We start from the raw sequence: 13,493 nt of genomic DNA, 5'->3' as shown, positions 1-13,493 counted from the left end.
CAACTTGTCTTCTTGCGATCTGCCTCCCTCCCACCTGCCTCCAATTAAAAAAAAAAAAATAAAAAAAAATAAATAGATATATATATATATATATATATATATATATATATATATATATATATATATATATATATATATATATATATATATACAGAAAACTATTAAATTTACTACAGAAACCTAGAAGATACGTTATTTGCCAATCAAAGACAAAGACAATGAAAGCCCGTTTCAATTATATTTGAGTTACCACTCGACGTAAATACTTTCGATTTTATTTCCGTTACCGTTCGACGTGAATACTTTCGTTTTCTATTTCATATCTCCTCGCTCCACATACTGACGACATTTTCTGCGCGCCGGTTGACCCACTGTCTTTTGATCCTGCGCCCACTGATGCAGAGATGCAAGCGGCCCGTCTCAGTGCTTGTTTCGCCCGTTAAAGCGGAGTCCACACTATGCGTGACGAGGCTCGGAATTGCGTCTTTGGCTCCCCGCATTTCCCATTACGGTCAAGACCATGGAGGTATAGAGGGTGGAGAGGCCGTGAGGTGCTCGGGCTGATGCCAGCGAACTGTTAGTCGGCCATCTTTTTGTAAGGCTAGACAGCGACTACTGGGCAGTGATGAAACACGTCATGGAAGTATTTCGCTACGTTGGAATGCATGTTTGTCCCCTGTCTAAGAGGTGGGGTTGGGGTGAGGTCACATAGTTAATAAGGTGAGTCAGGTCTGTTTATAGGTTGAGCTATATGATGACTGGGTCGAGAAAAACCGAGGTCAGGCTGAGGACAGATAAGTCATCAGGGGTGTCAGGTCTTGACTAAAGTCGATCCACACATATTCTCTGTCTATAATTCAGTAGAACTCTCGTGCAGCGAGAGTAATAAAGGCAGGAGCGTGACTCCGTGTGTGGTCTTGAATGCTGACTACATGTGTTTCATTTGGGTGCAATGAACAAGCGAACAAAAATCTGATCCATCCATTACTTTTCACCAGTAAGTTATTCATTAATTCATTTTTTTTTTTTATTCAAGCAAGCGTGCATAACTTTCATAAACAAGACTGATGCACAGGACATATGCACATTGATTATTTGATCAAAGTGTTAGCAACATCTCTCTGACAAGATCGTTGGCTATATAGCCGGATTTGTCAGCTTAAAACCTAAGAGATTTTTAAAGTGTGAGTCGTGCTGCAATGCTTTATTTACCCAACATCTGGATGCAACTCACGGATTTATCTCAGTTGAAAATAAAGGCCACCTATCTTTTCCAGCCAGAGATGTTGCCATTTGTCTTGTGTGTGAAAGAAAATTCAGAAAGTTTTACAGTATAGTGACAAACCATATGCAAAGTTGTCAACACATGCTTGGCACAATATTGTAACAATTGTACGGTACTGTCTGAGTTCCAGGAGAGGGCTGTCTTCTCCAGCCTGGCACAACACATGTTAGGCAGTGATCCGTTCACTAATCATCTTATGTTACTGATCAAGGCTGTAGGCGAGACCTATCTGCAGGTCAGGCACATATATGCAGCCAAACAGTTTACTGCACGACTAATATCCCTTAAAGGCGCCAGAAGTAGAGCCAGGATGAATACATTAGTACTATTTAGTGGAATGTGATTATGTGCATGATAAATAATTTTTAATCTGAAGGACCTGTTGGCATGCAATATATGGGTAGCAGTTACACTGTGGTTTCATTTGACACGCCTGCATATTATAAGTAAGTATAAACAGTGTAAAATGGGGTAAAAAAAAAGTGCTACTTAAGTGACAGCCCCTACAACAATATGGCGGACGGGGAAGAACGGTAGACTGACCGCGCGCCTCACAGCCACTCCACCCTTAATACCTCCATGGTCAAGACTATAAAAAAAATCAGTCCGCTCAGCGCCATCTATTCAATCATCGCGTGACTTTTTTTTATAGTGTACAATTTCAGGGTAAGCTTTTTTTTTTTTTACATATGGCCGATAGGGCCTGATGGTCGGCCCGAGCCCGTCATGGCGCAGGCATTTCTTTTTATAGTGGCGCCATTATTCTTGGCTCATGCTGCCTCACCGGAGCTCATTCTTGATTCCACTTGAACAGCTTCTTCTAGAGTCCGGGTTAATAGTTGGTCTTCAGGACAGCATGTGGGTAGTCTTATGCCACTCGCCTGTTTTATTTTACATACCTGTATTTTGTTTCATTTCTTGTATTGCTATGCAGAATACTGTATGCTATTCTATATATATATATATATATATATATATATATATATATATATATATATATATATATATATATATATATATATATATATATATATATATTTAGTGTAACAGGAAATCATATGAACATATATAACTCATATATACGTTATATATAAAAACGGTAGAGAGTAAAATCAATGCAGATATATTCTAATTCCTTACTTTATTGACTTTCATTGAATAACAGAAGCGATAGAAATTAGCAAAACAACACTCACAAGAGGCCAGAAAAATTGTAAACTACTCATAGTACAAGCTTACAATGTAAGACCAACTGCATTAACAGACACGTGTCATATGCAGACATAATGGTTTTGAAACATAAAAATTAATGTTTACCAAGATCAAAGAGTACAGCAATAAGAACAGGAAGGAAACATTGTTTATGAAACAAAGAAAATATAGGAATTAGCACATAATAAGCAGGCAGCATACATCTGTACATGAAACAAACACATACTAAGCAGGAAGCATACATGTGTACATGCAACATATACAAATACAAAATAAACTACACATCTAATTGTTATAGAATTTTACGTAAAGAAGACTAACATATACAGTAAAAGGTCTAAAGATTCTCTTGAAGGAGTATCTATTTGTGAGGTAAGTAAATATGCCATGTGGCCAAACCATCTCAGGATGCTGTGCTTGACTCCTCAACCACTCCACATTTTGCTGACATTAACCTTTAACTTCCACATTTTGCACACACTGTCAAACACATTTGCCAGATTTTGTAGATCACTTGGAAGAAATAGTTTAACACAATACATCCTACCTTATTTTTATCTTTCCCTATCTCCAACTAGCTTGGAAACCTGGTGGGAAAGCTGGATTTTAGTGTACGGGAGCCAAATCACTAATATAACCTTGATGTCACAGGTGTCATGATATTTATCTCAAAACAGGCGAACTTTGTTTACACTTGACATGCTTCCCTCCGCTGACCCTTGCGTCACAGTCTAGCCCCTAAAACACTCCGTAAGTGACTCATACTCACACAAACGCGGAACATATGCTAAATAGGAGCCACCACTGTCAAAATAAAGGGAGGCAGAGGATGCGCCTAAAATCTTGGTTAATAAACACAACTAATCCCTATCACATATTCTCTTACATATGTGAAAGTTTCAGTGTACAGCCGAGCTTACTGCACCAGGTGTGAGGCCACTTCTTCTGAGTAAAGTGAAAGTGAAGTGTAAAGTTGGCGTTCTATACCGTCTCCGCCATTTCTTCTCCCCCGCACAGTTGCTATCCATTTACAGGGGCCTTGCCCGCCTTGGAGTATGCATCTCATGTGTGGGGGAGGTCCACTCACACAGCTCTCCTTGACAGAGTGGAGTTAAAGGCTCCTCGTCTCATCAGCTCTCCTCCTCATACTGATAGTCTTTTACCTCTCAAATTCCGTCGCCATGTTGCCTCTCTTTCTATCTTCTATCGATATTTTCATGCTGACTGCTCTTCTGAACTTGCTAACTGCATGCCTCTCCTCCTCCCGCTGCCCCGCTGCACACGACTTTCTACTCATGCTCATCCCTATACTGTCCAAACCCCTTATGCAAGAGTCAACCAACATCTTCACTCCTTCATCCCTCACGCTAGTAAACTCTGGAACAATCTTCCTTCATCTGTATTTCCTCCTGCCTACGACTTGAACTCTTTCAAGAGGAGGGTATCAGGACACCTCTCCTCATGAAACTGACCTCTCGTTTTGGACATTCCTTTGACCTCTGTTCGGGAGCAGTGAGTAGCGGGCTTTTTTATATTTTATTTACGCCTTTGAACTGTCTCCTTAGCCGTAAAAAAAGAAGAGGTTATCTTAATAGGGTTCACTATCCAATTATTGTCAAGCATTGCGTTGGGGTAGTAAAAGAGGGATATTATTTGAAAACTCACAATATTTTGAAGATGTATTGAATAGCTTAGGCAAATATATTACATAATAAACTGTTTATTTTGATGCACACTTGTTGATACCTTAATTAGCAAACCACCCTTCCATTTCTTACACAAAGCTTGCTCACTTAGAAATGAAGTGTCTTGAAAAAAACATCAATCAAGTGCTGTGGCAGCCTGTGTTTTGTTATTCCGGTGTGGAGTAAATATGAACTCTGCCATCACTGTAGCATTTATATGTATTTCAGCCCTCAGATAGTGGCCTATTTTTGCTATTTAATTAATCAACCAATTTTGAATAGCAGCCTTGAATAACATATCTACCTTTGGGAGGCTCTTCCCATTAACCCCCACTGGACAACCTGGATGTCACACCTACCATTTGTCCCAGGGTAATGGGTTCTTAATCAGCATAAGCTCAAAGGCCAATGACAAGGGCTGTGTCTTTGTCTGCCAGAAAGTACCGTCCCAACAAGAGTAAGGCTCATTACAGTCGATCTCTGGGCATTGCTGAGACCTCACACACCACATATCCCACCCCCCCTTGCTCAAGGTGGGACAGTAATCACTCCTTTGTCAGCAGAAAAATCCCGACTGAGCGTGGCTCAAATCTCCACTTGACAGGCCATGAAGCCTCGCTTCCCAATACAGCCCATGTTTAAGGCGAAAGGCTTCTAAAATTTTGAAGATATCCTCTCCACGAGTTGTTGTGGCCACTGGCTCAGAGAACAAGTACTCATCCTTCATAACTTCCTTGTCAAGGTAGCGAACATAAACACTAAGTTGGGAACATGAGGCAGCATCTGTCGACTCATCCAGTTGCAAGGAATAAACAGGACTACTCTTCAAAGCAGGCACCACTTGCAAGAGAATATCCTCACTTATGTCCGAGATCCTACTTTTGCTTGCATCATTCGAAAGGGAAATTGCCCTCAACTTGTGTGCCTGCTGTTCTACAAGAATCACCCTCGTTGCTTCCAGAATGCACGACTTAATCCGATTTTCACCTATGGTATGAGGCTTCTTGGTGTGCGCGATTTTTAGAGCAATTCCGTATGAAGCCTCCAGCACATACAGCCCCCCCCACCCCCGTAGCTATGCTCTGATTGACTGACTGATTGTGGTTGATGTATTTAGCAGCTGGCCACTTCACATAGATGAAATAAATTATTTTCTCCCAAACCCTCCGTGACCCCTCGATAAATCCCAAACTACCCCGCAGGGGGTCACAACCCCCAGGTTAAGAACCGCTGATATAGGGGATAGGGATAGGGTACACTCTGCTCACTCCGTCTAACACTTCCAGACAGCGTAATTGCCTCGCTGCCTCCGTGGGCGCAAACGTAGCTTAGCTGGCGAAACAAGCGGTGAGACGGCGAGCCGCTTTGAGCCGGCTCGCAGCCTCATGGGCGAGCGCGGGCGCTGAACGGTGAAAGAGGCGGTCAGACGGGCCAAGCGGCCACGCGCTCCTCTTGCTTCCCTCGCTGCCTCGTGGGCGGGCGCCTGAGCTGAACGCGGAAAGGGGCGGTGAGACAGGCTGCGCTGCCGCGCGAAGCTGTCAGCCGTCTCGCTGCCTCGGACGGACATATTTTACCCTCACAGATATATCGTACCCCATTAAATTTGGTATCAATGGCTTCATAAAGACTTGTACTAGAACATGAGCATAAAAATAGAGGAAACTAAACAATACAAACTCGTTTCGTCACCATATAGAGTATTGTAGACAATAAATCCTAAGTACCAATTCTTCCCCAATCCCTAGCTCGAAATATTGTGGGCCAACTTTTTTAGCCGAATATATATTTCGAAGCGGAATTTAGTGAGGATTTTTATGGCATCCTCATGCGCCTATTAGTTCCCGAGTTACATCAAGAAAACCCTTTTTTTTCCGCGATGCATTCATTAATGTGGTAATAGTAGTAGTAGTAGTAGTAATATTCGTGGAAGTAGAAGTAGTCGTAATAGTAGTTGTACTAGTGATAGTAGCAATAGTGGCAACAGCAGCAGCACTTGACGAGTGCACCTTACAACTCCATCGACAGTCACTCGTGACCGTTCGGAGCGGCCCGCTGGCGCAAAATTGCGAAATTGAGGGGAATGGGTCGGCGGCGGGTGGGCCGAGCGTAACGGGCTTTCCGCGTCTGGCTCGCGCGAGCGGCCAGCGCCGGTAGGACGGTCACCGAGACAAAAGTAGAAAGTACAGTAGGGAAGTGAGGGTTGCGCGAGCTGCGGGAGTCTCTCACCACAACCCGCTCGAGCTTCTCCACGCTTATAAGGCTTGGCATCGCTCATTTCCACCTGGCAATCCTGATTCTCAGATCGATTTGATGTGACACTCTCGTCTCTCCCGCCCAACCCCCTCTCTTTTATGGGAAGCTTCACGGCCTTAGCTTCGGCTCCTCGTGGCGGCGCCTTCAATGTAGCGACCTCTTCTTCGATGAATTTTATCGGGCTGAGTTACCGTCACTTGTCTCGGCTAAGACTTGGCATCGCTCACCTCCTTCGAATTGATGTTGACACCCTCGTCTTGCCCGCACAAACCTCTCTCTTTCATGAGAACCTGCCGCTATTCGCGACAGGGCATTTTATCAGGCAGAGCTTCCGTAACGTGACGCGGGTTAAGACTCGGCGCCGCTCACTTCCACCTGGCACTCCTCCTCGTTCTCAGGTCGATTTGATGTTGACACCCTTGCTTTGCCCGCGTCTCTTTCATGAGAAGCTGCGACTCCTCGTGATTGCTTGCGGGTTGATACATGGCAAATAACGCGCAAAGAATGATGAAATATGGGCAAAAAACTCAGACAATACAAAAGCGTGCTTAAAAGAAATTGGAACCAGGAGTGCAGTATTAGACTCATGAAGGCCTGACTAATTGCGGACTGATGATACATCAATTTATACAAAAAAATCACGCAAAGAATGATGATTTATGGGTACAAAATTCATACAAACGCGTGGTTCAAAAAAAAAGTGGTGGACAGGGACCACCAGGAGTGGAGTCCGTGATACCCTATGAGACTCAAGAAGAATTGACAGATTAAGAACTTATGGTCGTTCCTTATGGGTTGACAGATCAACTATTTGCATGGTTGTAACAAACCACATTTTACTGGTACGGCTCTGGGGCTTTCCTCACCAGAGCAAAGGACTGTGTAACCTTGTCGAAGTGTACCAGCTTCATGGCTACTTTGTGGCTGCTCGGGATATGGAAAGATACCTGTACTCTTCGGGGAGCTATAACCACAAGGACGACCGCCAATGAGCAGTTCCGCCCAGCGGGCTAAGCCTTGGCCTCGCACACTTCCTTTGATTTGATGTTGACACCCTCGCCGCACGCAATGTCGTCGGTTATAATCCACTCGTCGACTCGTGAATCGGCTTGTGTTAAGACAGAGGTCGGGCGGGCTAAGAATTTTCTATACTAACAGCAGGAGCCTCAGAAACAAAATAGACTTACTAAGGGGTGAAGCTTGTTCAGAAAATTTTGAAATAATAGCGATCACTGAGACATGGATAGACACTGCCAATATACATTTTAGATCGGAATTTGAAATAACGGGTTATCAGATGTTTCAAAAAGAAAAAAGGGGCAGAAAGGGAGGTGGAGTTACGCTTTATGTTAAAGACTCACTTAAATGTTTAGTTAACAATTCAGTCAAAACTAACATGGATTCAGAATCAGTTTGGGTGGACGTTTACAAAGGGAAAGAAAAACTAACTCTAGGAATTATGTACAGGCCACCCAACCTTAACAGGCAGGACACGAGTATATTACTACAGGAGATTGGCAGGGCGAGTAGCAGTAAACATGTCTGCGTAATGGGGGACTTTAATTATAGGAATATAGACTGGGAAGACCTAGTGGGTGACCTGGAAGCCGAGGATTTTCTTGAAGTTATACAAGATAATTTCCTTAAGCAGGTAGTTACTGAGCCTACCAGAGGGTATGTCGAACTATCTAGATTAGTGAAGAAGAACACCAGGATAGCAAAAAGGAATTATGAGATCAAAGTAGCAAATGAGGCGAAAAGTAATACTAAAGGCTTCCTTCAGATGTATAGAACAAAAACACGGGAGAAAATTTAACCGCTGAAAACAAACACAAGGGAGCCAGTAAAAAATTACGAAAATATGAGCACACTGTTGAACGACTACTTCCTTTCAGTATTCACACAAGAGGATCGAACGACTATTCCGGAAAGGGTTCAGGTGTACGAGGGCGGGGATAGCGATAACTTGAGGGATATAATCATTAACAGACAAATAGTTCAGGATGAGATAGATAAGCTTAAGAAGAATACGTCGCCTGGTCCTGACGGGATATTTCCGAGGGTATTAAAGGAATTAGGTGATGTACTCAGTGACCCACTAACCGACATCTATAAGATGTCAGTAAATACTGGTTATGTGCCCAGCCTATGGACAGTAGCTAATGTGACGCCGATTTTCAAAAAGGGGGACAGGTCAACTGCTTCAAACTATCGTCCAATTAGCTTAACATCGGTTATAGGCAAAATGCTGGAGTCCATAATAGCCAGGAACATTCGGGAGCATCTAGAGAAACACAGTTTAATTCACGACTCGCAGCATGGATTCACGAAAGGTAGGTCATGCCTCACCAATCTCTTGTCCTTCTACAATAAAGTATTTGAGGCGGTAGACAGAGATGAAAATTATGATGTAATCTATCTTGATTTTAGTAAAGCGTTTTACAAAGTTCCTCATCAACGACTATTGCTTAAATTACAGGCTCACGGAGTAGAGGGTACATTTTTGAACTGGGTCAAGGCGTGTCTTAGCAATAGGAAGCAAAGAGTGCAAATCAATGGTAAAAGATCTGACTGGGGATGTGTTACGAGTAGGGTCCCACAAGGTTCGATATTAGGTCCACTTTTGTTTATTATTTATATCAATGACTTAGATACAGGGATTAGTAGTGATGTCAGTAAGTTTGCAGATGATACCAAGATCGGTAGAGTAATTGAGTCGGATCAGGACACTAGTATTCTCCAGGATGAACTAAAGTTTAGTTATCCGCCCAGTCATACAATCTGTTTAGTTACTAAACAGATTGTATGACTGGGCGGATAAATGGCAGATGGAGTTCAATGTAGGAACGTGCAGTATTCTGAGTGTAGGTAGGAACTACCCCTCTCACATCTATTCTTTAAGTGACACTCTCATAAGCATGTCTGGGTGTGGGAGAGATTTAGGGGTCTTAGTGAGCTCTGATCTCCGTCCAAGGGCACAATGCATTCAAGCTAGAAATCGAGCAATTAGGGTACTGGGATTTATTTCAAGGAGCTAAGCAACAGAAGCGCCGAAGTCTTCCTCAAACTATATTTAGCATTAGTTAGACCTCATCTTGACTATGCGGTTCAGTTCTGGTCACCTTACTATAGAATGGATATCAAAATGTTAGAATTAGTGCAGAGGAGGATGACTAAGATGATTCAGGGGTTGAGAAACTTGCCATACGAGGAAAGACTCAAACAGTTACACTTACAGTCTCTAGAAAGCCGAAGGGTGCGTAGAAACATGATCGAGGTTTATAAATGATTGAAGGGCTTTAATACGGGAGATATTCATAAGGTTTTGTTTGTAAGAGAACCGGGTAGGACACGAAGTAATGGGTTTAAACTGGATAAATTCAGATTCAACAGGGACATAGGCAAAAATGGGTTTATTAACAGGGTTGTGGATGAGTGGAATAGGCTTAGCAGTCATGTGGTGAGTGCCAATACAATTGTCACATTCAAAAATAGATTAGATAAATTCATGGACAGCGATATATAGTGGGGTTAGATACACGGGAGCTTAGGGTCAAAGGAGCTGCCTTGTATAGGCCTACCAGCCTCTTGCAGACTAGAACGTTCTTATGTTCATATGACAGAGTATCCATGCTTCGGCCTTGTCAGCGTGAACGCCACCGCCTCCTACTCTGGAAGTGGCTGGCTTCATGCTGGCATCGACCGCACTGGGGAGTTTTGCCTGTTGTATATAGCGAGCGTTCCCTTAAAGCCATGAATGATGACCGACCGCGTCACGCCTCTGGTGGGCCCTTACGTCGGTGACACGGAGCTTATGAACACAGCGGGAAGGTCTCGGTACTTCATCTTTAGATGGTTCCGGGGCTGCCTCCTCGTCTGCTGTTGTCGCTCCGTGTCCACTCTCGGTTCGGAACTCTGGAAAAATAACACACCCAAAATAATCCCCGTGCTGTGGCTAGCAAGCGTAGGGGCGCGTCTCCCGGTTGGCGGATGGGAGGGCCCTAGTAAAGGATGCATATTTATGCCGTGGACCAACTTATCCTACATGAGAAGGAAAACTCTGATTACAAACCACCTACCTTGCACCTTGCGTAGGTTAATATTTTTACTCTGTGCTATATGTAAACTTTTAAGTTTTTTTTATATTTTTTATTTCATACAGCTTACAGGGTAAATAATTAACCAACCAGGATCATGGCTTCAGACTCGACTGTGGACGATTCTTGCGAGGCTAAGACGTTCACTGTCAAAGAATAGTTTCTTCCCAAAAGAAGTGGAAGCAGTCCTTAGCCTCCGAGGAGGAGGAGGCAGTGAAAGCCTTCAGTGAACATCAGAAAAAAATGACGGAGGATGAGGGTTCTTGGATTGGGAGTGCCATGTGAGTACAGACACACACACGTGCTACTACCCATTCAACGTCTTACTCTGTATCTCACTCGTCTTTACCTACGGTTCTCTTTTCTTGCAGCTGGCAACTAAGTCACTGCGGAGGAGCCCGATCCATCGGAGGAGTCCCGTCCATGTGGCAAAGACTCCACTGACGGTATGAATATGGCCACTGTTGTATGAATTTAAAACATATGAGTATCGTATATGCATGAGTGTGTATGTGATAAATTTCCTTTCTCAACAGATTCCACTACTGGAACGGGGGACACGAGTGAAGGAAGTCGTGCCTCAAAGAAAATCAGTCCAGGTGAGGTGGATGTAGTTGCCTCTACAAGTGGAAGCATTTCTGAAGAGATCATGAATAGATTAGAAACATCTCGAATGGCATGAGAGAGCGACCTGGACGAGTAGCTATTCGGGAAAGTTGGGAAACCCCCAACTCTGAACGAAATCGGCGCATTCTTCTCGAAGAAAATTAAGGTCCACGAGAAGGCTGCATCCATGTTAAAACAGAAGCAGTGTGTGTGCTTACAGGTGGCACAAGACTTCTGGGAAGCTGTGAGGAAGGCACAGGCCGTCAAACTGGCGAAACGCTTTGGCAAACACCGGGCCCGTCCAAGAATTACAGTGGCTAACAGCAGGGAACCGTGAGTATTTAGGGGTACACAAAGTTTGATCAGTTGCTACAAAAATGCTGGGACTGATAGTATTATAATACATGCATATATGCATATACACTCACTCACCTGTCTCTTCTTTACAGGAGGTCATGCCCAATGGCCGGGTGCACTGGCAAATCTGAACTGACGTCGCCACCTTGTCAACTGCCACCGGTACCTCATGAAGTCGGATCGTACAAAAGTGCTGGCAAAGCACAGATAGCTGACAAAGCTTCAGCGCACAACTGCGAAAGGTGTCAAGCCGAAGAAGTCTCCTCCAAAGAAGCAAAAACGCAAGCTTCGATACCGTACGACAAAGTGCAGCGTCTGCTACAAGACAGACAAGCGTTCACGTTGTGAGTGTTCACCTCGTCAAACGCAGAATTGCGCAATATGCCAGGATAATGAGAGACTCACAACCTCTCTCTGATGATGAAGAGAGAGAGAGTCAACTGTGACCGTCTCCAGTGGGGATGTCAAGGTTACGATATGGGATGGCATCAAAGCTTTTTTAGAACGCCTTGGAGAATACTTGAGAGCTTACACACCCCTTGCCCATGGATCTTTGACAGTTGAAGTTTGCATGGTCAGTTTAAACCACGCTGTTGGTGATGAGATCCTGAGAACCATGAGTATACAAGCACTTTGCAGACATAGACAAGCCACGCGGCTATCTAAAGAGCAAAATGGTTGTATGCAGGGCGAACTACGCTCGAAATATTGTGGCAGCATGCACCCGGGCCGTTGAATTTATGGTGATTTCTACTGAGAAACTGTACAGGATCAGCTATGAGGAGAAGCTAAACATGGTCAGACGTCTGAAAACTATTATTGTAAGTGAGTATTCACAAATTTGATATATGTATATGCTTGTATTGTTCTCTGGCGGAAATGGGGCGCCGCTACTAGGTTATTTTGTCTTTAAACATAATAGTAACATAAGGAAGAGAAGATAGAGGTTATCGAGCAGCGGAAGAAAAAGGAGTCGGAGAACAGTGATCTGGCTGACGTAGAAAAGTTGCTCCAGGGTCCTTTTCCCAACGCTTCCCTTGGCGCAGCAGTCGCCTGCCTAGACATTGAAGCTTGCAGACCGTGCGCGCTCTCAGACTTCACGGATCTGCGGGACGTGCTGGCCACGTTCATGCTGATAAAGTCACTCCGACGGCTGATGGAATTCACTGAATTTAGGCTGTCGGAGTACATCGGCATGGAGATGGAAGGGGATACCTTCGCATAGCTCGACATAAAACCGCTGCGCTAGGTCAGAACCCACTATAATGATGTTGATGCTGAATGAAAGACAAACCCGTTATATATATATATATATATATTATATATATATATATATATATATATATATATATATATATATATATATATATATATATATATATATATATATATATATATATATATATATATATATATATATATATATATATATATATATATATATATATATATATATATATATATATATATATATATATATATATATATATATATATATATATATATATATATATATATATATATATATATATATATATATATATATATATATATATATATATATATATATATTACCCTTTGAGTTTTTTTCTTGCAGGGCCCTCGCTCGTATTTCTCGATGAAAGAGAGAAGAAGACCCTTGACGCATATGTGAAGTATTATCGGCCACTCGCTGTCTCTTGCTGAGGGCCGGAATGCTTGGTCTTCCCGACGAGGAAATCGTACACAGCAGAGCGGTGCTGCCATAAATTGAGCGTCTCCAATCTAGGAAAGACTATGAAACGCATTGCTCACAATTATGGTGGGAGTGAAGTTCATAAATTTCGGCCGTTTTTGAGGAGACGGAAGACCAAAAATTGTGGCTCTCTCTGCAGATCGAAGAGAGATATTACGATTACATTAGTAAGATCAAACCAGGTAAGAGCGTGGTAGAGAAGCTCAAAAAGATGAGGGCCGACAGACGAGAGGCTCTTCAACCTGAGGCTTTTCAACCTGAGG

The sequence above is a fragment of the Eriocheir sinensis genome, unplaced genomic scaffold (assembly GCF_024679095.1).
Source record: "Eriocheir sinensis breed Jianghai 21 unplaced genomic scaffold, ASM2467909v1 Scaffold422, whole genome shotgun sequence".
NCBI classification, from domain to species: Eukaryota; Metazoa; Arthropoda; class Malacostraca; order Decapoda; family Varunidae; genus Eriocheir; species Eriocheir sinensis.
The sequence above is the reverse complement of the archived record's forward strand: the minus strand, read 5'-3'. Positions refer to the sequence as shown.